Consider the following 10,077-nt stretch of genomic DNA (forward strand, 5'->3'; position numbering starts at 1 on the left):
GAAAGCCTCACAATTGGGGGTAGGGTGTGCACTGGCACAAGTCCCAAAGACCAAAAGCCTGAAAATCAGAAGCCCTGATGGGACATTCCAGCTCAAGAAGATTAGAAATAGAATACCTCCCTCCTCTGCCTTTTTGTTCTATTCTTGCCTTCAACAGATTGGATGATGCCTGCCAGCAATGGTGAGGATGGATTTTAACTCAGTCCACTGATTCAAATGTTATTCTCTTCCTGAAACACCTTCACAGACACACTTAGAAATAACATTTTACCAGCTATTTGGGCAGCCTTTATGTATCAAGTTAACATACAAAATTAGCTGTCATACTGACAAATAATACAAAACTAACAAATTCAGAATATTATAATATTTATACCAAATGCCTGGTACAGTTATATTGCACATTTTTTCTATATTTTTTGGCTAAGAATTCCCAAATTACTTGTTCTTATACTTCCTTATAGTACCTAACAATGTCTTTTAAGTCTTATGTACACAGGGGGCAGTTGAAAATGTGTTTATTGAAGTATAAGTCACTCTTTTTTAAGCATATAGTTCGATGAGGACAAATACATACTATTATGCAAATTTCATCAAAATCAAGAGCAGGTACATTTTTTGTGGACCTAAAGCTTTCTCTCATGTCCTACCTTAGTCCATTTGGGCTGCTGTAACGAAATACCCAAAAGGCCTTGGGTAAGACTGGGTATCTTAGAAATAACAGAAATGTGTTTTTTATGGTTCTAGAAACTGGAAAGTTCGAGATCGAGGTGGAGGTTCATTCACTGTTTGGCGAGATCACACTTCTTAGCTGCCTTTTCTCTGTATCGTAACATGGGAAAAAGACAAGGGAAACCCCAGCCAAATACTATTACCTTTAGGGTTAGAATTTCAACATATAAATGTTGAGGGGACACAAACTATCATACCACAGCACGCCTTTAGTTAGAACTTCCTCTCATCCTGAGTACCTAGCAACCATCTGTCTGTGTTCTGTTTCCATAGCAACAACAAATGCAAAACTCAGTTCAACTCTTAACGAGATTGACTTAACTACACAAACAGATCTAGGAGAGGAAGAATCATGCCCATTTTCAGGAATAATTTCTAATCATATCAATCTGTTATTTTTGTATACATGATATCTGTATTCAATAAGAAATGATAGGACACCACAAAAAAAAGGGGTGAGGGAAATAACGAGTTTCAAAGCAATCAACAAAATCACCTTCAAAGATGACCTGATGTTGGTATTATAAAAGAAAAAAAATTAAAATAACTCTGGCTGATTACAGTAAAAATTCTAATGAAAAAAGCAGACAATTTGAGAAGATGTAGACTCTCTGAAAAAAGGTGAAAACTGTATAAAATAGTCAAATTGAAATGCTGGGCCTAAAAAACATGCTAATAGAAATGAAGAAAGTCTTTGATGGTTATTTAGGTACAGTCAAACTAGTTGAGGAAACTATACCAATAAATTAGAAGATATATCAATAGAACTAACCTAAACTGATAAAGAGAAAAAAATGAAAAATAATAGGCTTCTTAGATTGTGGAATTTTTGAATAATGACATAAAAGTTTCTAAAAATAAAGTCACCAAAGCTCAGAAAACCCCAAGCAAGATAATAGAAAAGAACAAACCTAGAAATATCGTACTCACACTACTTAAACTTGGTAATTAAGAGAAAATTTTGAGGCAGCCCCCAAAAATCTTACATCATATTATGGGAGAAGAAAGAAAAGAATTATATTATGTATTTCATCAGACACTATATTATACTATGCAACTACAAAGACAATACAATGGCATCTTTAAAGAAAAGAAGATTTTCTTTTCTTCATCAACTCAAATTCAAATCAGGTGGAAATCTTTCAAAATTAGAAGGAAAATAAAGATTTTTTTCCCCCACAGTTTCTGGTATGAAAAGTTAAAAGAATTTATGACAAACTCAAAGACTGGTTAGAGGATCGATTTATTACAAGAAAAAAAATGTTAAAGCAAGCTCTCCAGTCATAAGCCATGAGATTTATATAAGACAATAGGTTTCCAGAACAAATTTGGGAGGCCCAAAATGACGCTGCTTAGGCTGAGTTTTCTCTGGCTGAGGGTCAAGGTCCTCAGTGGTTTTTTAGTCATAGAACAAAATATTGTACCAAAACACTGAAGCTTTTCAGTTTAAATCCTTTCTACCCCTTCAAAAAGTGATGCAACCACCTAAAAGTTTTCAATAAAAGTGGCGTTCATTACTGGGGACGGCAATGGACTTGGTAAAGGAATAACAAGTCCTGGGTCCAGCCCGGGTGCTCAGCGTGTGATAGCCTGCTGGAAGACTGATGTTTTAAAAACTACTGCAGGGCCTCCCTGGTGGCACAAGGGGTTAAGCACAACACTATGAAGCAATCCGCAGCCTCTGCAGCATGAGTTCGATCCCCGACCCGCCAAGGAGAAACCCACATGGTGAGGCAGACCTCTCCTGTCATGCCCGCTGCTCCCCTCAGCAGTGCACTTCAGTAAGTCTGCCTGTTCTGTTCCCTACTTTGTCTCTGGTGGATCCTCTCACCCTCCACATCTCTGGCCTGTGCCCCAGCTCTTGTATGCATAAATAAATAAATCTTTAAAAAAAAATAAAAACTACTACAGAACAGATTTCTTCTCAAACTGGAAATAAAGGTCATGCAATTCAGGGTGATGAGAGGAACCCTGAAAAGGCTTAAAGCACTGTGTTGGAACTGATCCAAATCGCAGGACATCCTGATACTGTGCTAAACAATGCAGCAGGGAATTTTATTTCTCTCATTGAAGACTCTGCTAATGCTTGGAATATCTTAACTGACTTGGCTCTAAATAGCATGGCTTTTGTGACACTAGAAATTGGGAAGCAACTAATTAAAGCACACAAAGGAGCAGCATTTCTTCCTACTACAACCAAGCGCTTCTGTCAAAGGAGGAGTTGAGCAAGCCTCTTGCAGCTAAATGGTGTAAATGTGGAATACCATTCAATGTGATTCAACCTGGGCCTATAGAAACCAAAGATGCCTTTAGCTGTCTTGACCCAAGTGGAGCATTTGAGAAGGAAATGACTGACAGAATTCCCTGTAATCCACTAGGAACTGTGGAAGAACTTGCAAACCTTGTTGCTTTCCCCTATAAAGATTATGCCTTTTGGATTAATGGAGCAGTCTTTAGATTTGATGGTAGAGAGAAAGTATTTATTTCATCTTGGCTACAGTGTGAATGATACAAACTGTCTATAATCTTTTGAGTACACTCAAGTCTAATAAAATTTTAATTAAAAAAGATATTAGACAATAGCTTAGATATATACATGTACACAAGACAATTCTGATGTGGAAATATAATGAAAGCAAATATAATTTTCTGAGAGAAATTGTGAGGAGAATTTGAGAATATTAAGAATTGAATGAAAATGAACACATGACATTAAATTTTGTGGGATGATATTTAGGAACTATGCTGAGAGGGAAATCTATAGCATTCCACAAAGTTTAAATCAGAAAAAAAACCTCAAATAATATTCAAAGTAAAGAAAAACATGAAAAAACATACATACTTTATGTTGATATTGTGGAAATAGTTTTTATTTAACAGCTTGCTATTATTAGTGTGTGTATATATATATATTTAGGGTTGTCAAATTTGTTAAAACTCATCAAATTTCATATAGTATATGTAAGATTTGATACAATTTTCTAAAGCCAGGTACGGGCTCTGTAGACATCAAACTTATATTCTCCACTAATCCCATCTTTCTGGACTGTTTACCATAGGACACCTTCGCATCATAATATGATGCATATCTTTAAAGTTTTCTGTCATAATGTAAGATAAGTTACTATAGGAGAATACATGGAAGTCATTCTTACACTAGTAATCCTAGCATTAATTTAAACACAGATGACAATAAATAAGAACAATATCACATATCCTTCCATACGCAAACTAAATTTATCTCTAACTCAACATAATTTTAACACCATCCCAAAACTGCCCTTGGTCTCTCCAAAGTGCCACAAAGAAAAGAATGATGGGGAAGAATTTGAAGAATAAACTGGTTTCAACAAATTGTAGTTAAAAAATATCTTCATTTTGGAAATGTTACGAGAATATAAGATCCTATGAGTGGCCTTGAAAGGGGTTTGTTCAGAGGAGGGGCCCTGACGCACAAATGTGATGTCTATCTACCCACACACACTCTCAAATGTACCCACACCACCGCACACCCCCCCACACACATATGTGCCTCCGGCCAATTTCTCCAAGTAAAAATTAATACACATTATTTTAGCATAGTTTTAGATTTATAGAATTATTGAAGATTTGTTACTGAAAGTTCTTGTACACCCCAAATTCAACTACCCCCATGATTAGCATCTTATATTAGTATGGGACTTTCATCACAATTAATAAACCAATAGTGACGTATTATTATTAAAGGTAATACTTTAGATTTTCTCATTTTTCCCAAATGCCATTAGGAAACCACATTGTATTAGGTTGCCAAGTTTCCTTAGCATTCCCTTTTCGACAAAGTTTCTTGGACGTTGTTTGTTTCGAAGTCCTTGATAATTTCAAGTAGTACTCGCCAGGCACATTGTAAAATATGCCTCAATCAGCATTTGTCTGATCCGTTTCCATTATTAGATCGGGGATTGTAGAAAAATGGACGTAGAAGTACAGTACATCCCATCTTGGTCAACTGGGTTGAAGTACTGTTTTCAGGTTTCTTCACTCTGAAGTTACTCTTCTTACCTTTCCATACTGCTCTCTTTGGAAGAAATAAACTAAATACCCCATTCCTAAGGAATGTGGAGTTATACTCTAAGTTCTTCATGATAGATTACCTACATAAATTATTTGGAATTTTTCAACATGGAAAATTATTCCCTTTTCTCCCATTTCTTTATTCAACCCATTTATTTCATCACTATGGAATCACGATGTTTATGTCAGACATTGACTTATATTCAAGCCCTACAATATATATTTTGTTGTTCAAACAGTTCTGGTTTAGGGCATTGGAAGTTTTTTTGTTGGCACTGGAAGCTATTTCTCTTGGTTTCACTTTTTTTTTTTGGCATTCCCATCACTGAAGGCTTCACATTTTGTTATTGTTGTTGTTGTTTTCACTTGTTATGATTTGTCTTTACACTTTTTACTTTCTGGAACTACAAGATTTTGCTGGCTCATCCTTTTTATTATAAAACTAATATAAATTAATTTCCAAATGAAAATAGATATAAAAATCATGTAGAAAATATTAGCAAGCTGAATCTAGCAGTAAAGGATTATACATCATAACCAAATAGAATTTTTCTCAGATATGCAAGGTTGGTTCAACATATTAAAATTAGTGACTATAATATACCATAATAACAAGAAAAAAATACATGATCAAAGCAATACAAGCAGGAAAAAGGAATTGCAAGTCTAATATTCTTTCATGATAAAAAATAGGAATAAATTAGGAATAGGAAAGAATTGCCTCACACTAAAAAATGGCATCTATAAAAAGATGCATTTCTAACCCCATGTATTTTGCTGAAAGATAATATTTAACCTTATGCTTATGAACAAGACAAGGATGTCTGCTCTTGCCACTCTAGTCTACATTGTCCTGGATGTGTTATCCAGTGTGATTAGGTAAGAAATATAAACAAAGATAATTCAGGTTGGAAAGAAAGAAGTAAAACTATTTTTGTTACAGATGACATGATTTTATATATAGAAAATTCTAAAGACTCCAAAGACAGTATTAGAGGTTATAATTACTAAAGTAACTGTAGGACCCATTATTAATACACCCAAATTAATTGTGTTCTCATACTCTAGCAATTAATGATCAGAAAATTAACTTAAACATCCATTTACAATACTATGATGAAGGGTGAAACAGGAATAAATCTAAACAAAGAAGTAAAAGATTTGTACATGAAAATTAAAAAGATCAATTGAAAGAAATTTCTAAAAAATTAAAGGGCAAGACATACTGTGTTCAAAGACTGAAACACTTAATATTGTTAAGAGGGCAGCTATCCTCAAACTGATCTATAGATTGAATGAAAATCACGGTTGTCTTTTTGCAGAAGTTGACATGCTGATTCTAAAAGGCTTATGAATATGCAAAACACTCAATTGCAAAGGCAACCTTGAAAAGGCAGAACAAAATTGGAAACCTCACATTTCCTAATTTCAAAATTTACTGCAAAATTACAGTAATTAAGATTGTGTTACTGGCATAATGACAGACATATGGAACAATGGAAGACAATTAATTGTCTAGAAATTGAGATTTATGGTCAATTGATTTTTGACAAGGGTATTAATGCAATGCTTTGGGTAAAGGAACAGTCTTCTTAACAGTGATGTTAGTACAACTGGATATCCACATACAGACAAAGGAAGGTGGACCCCTACCTCATACCACATATAAAAATTAACTTAAAGTAGTTCAAATACCTAAATGTAAAAGCTAAGTCTATAAACTTCTTAGAAGAAAACATAAATGTAAATCTTTATGACCTTGGACTGGACTTAATATCTTAGATATGATGTCTAAAGTACAAGCAATAACAACAACAACAACAACAACAAACAGATAAAGTGGATTTCATTAAAATTAAAAACCTTGTGCAATAAATGGCATTATCATGAAAGTAAACAGCCAACCTATAAAATGGGAGAAAACATTGGCAAATCATCTATTTGATAGCATACTAAATCATATGTCATGTATCTGATAATCCTTTGTTTTTCAGAGCTCCTATAGTTATTTTAGCCAATATTTAGCTTTATTTCTTAAATTTTATTTCGGTGGGGGAACAAGTGCCTAGAAGCTTCCCACTATGCCAAGATTCCTGATACACAGTGAAGTTCTGTGATGCCACTGGCAGATTTGTTGAGGGCAAGTAGATCCTCCTCCTCACCTGATAGACCTCTTTCTTTTATTTCTTTGAATGACATTTTCAAATGCTCTGCAATGATGCCAAATGTTAAGACCGCACAACAGAGAAGTAACAAAAAGATCTTTCTTGTCACCCATCAATATTATACCATTGCCACGAAACTTCAGTTCATCTGGACCATGATCTGATTAAACATTTCAGTTTATTTTGATGCAGTCACAAAACTTTACATCTAGGTTGAACAGAAAACTTCATTTGCAGTTTCACTGATTGCTTTCAGTGCCTTTCCCTTTTCTTTCTACATATTTAATATTCATAATCATAACTCCATTTATGAGAACATTCATTCCTCTTTAATCATCATCTTATATTTTAGAGTCTCACATAGAGTCTCTCAGACACATCTATTTGTTAAATACTTTGATCTCTTCCTTTTTGAATTCCAGGAAAATGGAGTAGCATCTAAATATTTCAGTTCCTGTGAACCTACAATTATCTTAAAATGAAAAAAAAAAGTGAATTAGAAAAAAAAAGTGCCTCCACCTCCTTGCAACCAATTAGAAAACAGCAAACACTCCTTTACCTGAAGCTGATCTCTATCAAACCCCCATCCCTTGGCCCCATCCAGCCCTGTTTCTGATGTTACATGCCTACATGTTCTTTATTCCCTCAAAGAAAACAATGTACTTACACTCATTATTAGTTTCATAGGGCTAACATAACACAACACAACTTAGATGGTTTGAAACAACAGAAATTTATCTTACTGTTTTGGAGGCTGAAAGTTTGAAATCAAGGTATCAATAGGGCTGTACTTTCCCTGAGATTCTGGGTAGAAGCTTTCCTTGCCCTCTGCTGGTAGCCAGCAATACTTAACCTTCCACATCTTCAAATTGTACCACTCATCTGCCTCTATTTCTTTTTTGTTAAAGATTTATTTGTGCATTCAAGAACTGGGATGCAGGACAGAGGTGTGGGGGGTGAGAGGATTCATCAAAGACAGAGTGGGGAGCAGAACAGGCAGATCTACTGGAATACACTGCTGAGGGGAGCAGCGGGTGAGATAGGAGAGGTCTGCTGTGCCATGTGGGTAGCTCCCTCACGGGGATTGAACTCAGGCCCTCATGCCGTACTTTATCCCCTGCGCCATCAGGGAGGCCCCCTCTGCCTTTATTTTCATGACATTCTCCCTGTCTGTCTCTATCCATGTGTCTTCGTTTTTACAAAGAAAACCAGTCATATTGAATTAGGGCCTTCCCTGAAGACCTAATCTTTACTCATTTATGTCTTCAAAGACCCTATTTCCAAACAAGGTCACATTCACAGGTACTGAAGGCTAGGAGTTCAGCATATCTTTTTGTGTTACATAAGTCAATTCATAACATACTCCAAAGATGGAACTTAAACATGATGAAATCTAAAATTACACCCCCCTCATTTTTTTTTTCAATTACTTTGATAAGCATCACTGCAGCCATTCTCTCTAAACGGCATCTTCCAAAGGCACAGAGAATTGCTGGAGATGATGAGACATTTTAGGGGAACTAAATTCTAATTAACTTTGTGACTGATTAACTTTGTCAATGTTTTTCAGGAAATAGGGAAAGGAATTAAAGATTAATGCAGGTTGTCACAGGTGGCAACAGACAAGGACCCAGATGCTCACAAATCCTTTCTCCCCTCAATGGAATATGCGTTGTTTACAGTCAAACTATAAAAAAAACTTTGGGAAGTCATGTGATACAACTAACAACTAACTTTTTTTTTGCTGTTTCCTACCCACTTGGTAGTAAAAAGAGTAAGAAATACGAATATAGGCAGAATTAAGGTAATAAAAGGTCATAAGGACATTATACCTAATCAGTTCTGGAACAAGATTTGTCTGTGTATATTTCCAACATTCAATAGTACTTCATTATTTTAGAAATAAAATACAATGTCACATACAATGAAGAACAGTAAAACTTTCTCTTGGCAATATTAGACATAAAAATTAAAGTAGTTTCCTCATAATTGGGAAGTTCTTTCCCTAGGTATTGCTCAGAAATGAAAAGTTGAGGGCCTCCCTGGTGGCACAAGGGGTTGAGTACAGCGCTGTGAAGCTGTCCACAGCCTCTGCAGTACAGGTTCGATCCCGGCTGGCCAGGGAGATACCCTGGCCAGGGAGATACATGGCGCAGCAGACCTCTCCTGTCTCGCCTGGTGCTCACCTCAGTGGTGTTTTCGATCCATCTGCCTGTTCTGCTCCCTGCTCTGTCTCTGGTGAATCCTCTCATCCTCCTGCACCTCTGGCCTGTACCCCAGCTCTTGTATGCATAAATAAATAAATCTTTTTTTAAAAAAAAATGAAAAGCTGATAAAAATTTAGACTTTTTCTAGACTCAACATCCCAAACTTAGTAAAAGGCACATCAGGTTTTCGTTGTCATGTTGGAGTGGCCAGGGCAATTGAGCCCTCCACTTCCTGGACCTTGGGATGGCCCATGTTGTCTGTTTCATGCTTTTCCTTGCCACTTCCTCCACCTTCTCCCCAACCAAAGTGTGGGGCCAAGCTCTGTCCACTCATGTCAGCCACGATCCCCTCCGGCCCTCTGTGAGGGGCATTGCTGCATTTGAGGTTTGAAAGCTGGAAGGCTTTTTGGCTGGGGAGTGCTTCTTGGTCCAACATGTGGGGACTTGCTCTTTTCTCTCTCTCCCCACTGCCAGCCTCCCACCCTTGTCTCACTCCTTATTAATAAATTCAGTTGCCTTTTCTCCCTGTGTCTGGTTTCGAGTCATGTTCTACAGTTGTGAGCTCGTGGAAGAGGACACACAAAGTGGGTCACTCTCTTTTTCCTCCAGGTTTGCTAAGTTTTGTTACAGGGCAAAGGGTAGAAAATTTATCACGGGGGCAGAACCTCTTTCACTGCTCCCGGGTCTATCCACCTGCTGCCACAAATGCAAACAAAGGGGCTATTGGTGCAGAAAAAAGAAATGATTCTAATCAACAGGCAGAAGGGAGAGGGAGAAGTAGATAGGTAGAGGGAGAAGAGAAGGTCCAGTTACTGTGATGGTGCCAAGTAGAGCCAATATTCCAGGAGACTGCAGGGTGTGGAATGTCTGGCTGCATCTGGAGCCAAAACCTGTGGCATCCTGGGGCAAAGTTTTACCAA

The 10,077-nt window shown here is 36.7% G+C and overlaps 1 pseudogene; it reads left to right on the forward strand.

Annotated features, from left to right (window-relative positions):
• The first annotated feature begins 834 nt into the window (after nucleotides 1-834).
• LOC119245548 (2,4-dienoyl-CoA reductase [(3E)-enoyl-CoA-producing], mitochondrial-like) lies at nucleotides 835-3,241 on the forward strand (annotated as a pseudogene).
• The last annotated feature ends 6,836 nt before the right edge of the window (nucleotides 3,242-10,077 follow it).

The sequence above is a fragment of the Talpa occidentalis genome, unplaced genomic scaffold, assembly GCF_014898055.3.
Source record: "Talpa occidentalis isolate TD23 unplaced genomic scaffold, MPIMG_talOcc4v2.1 talOcc4.15, whole genome shotgun sequence".
NCBI lineage: Eukaryota > Metazoa > Chordata > Mammalia > Eulipotyphla > Talpidae > Talpa > Talpa occidentalis.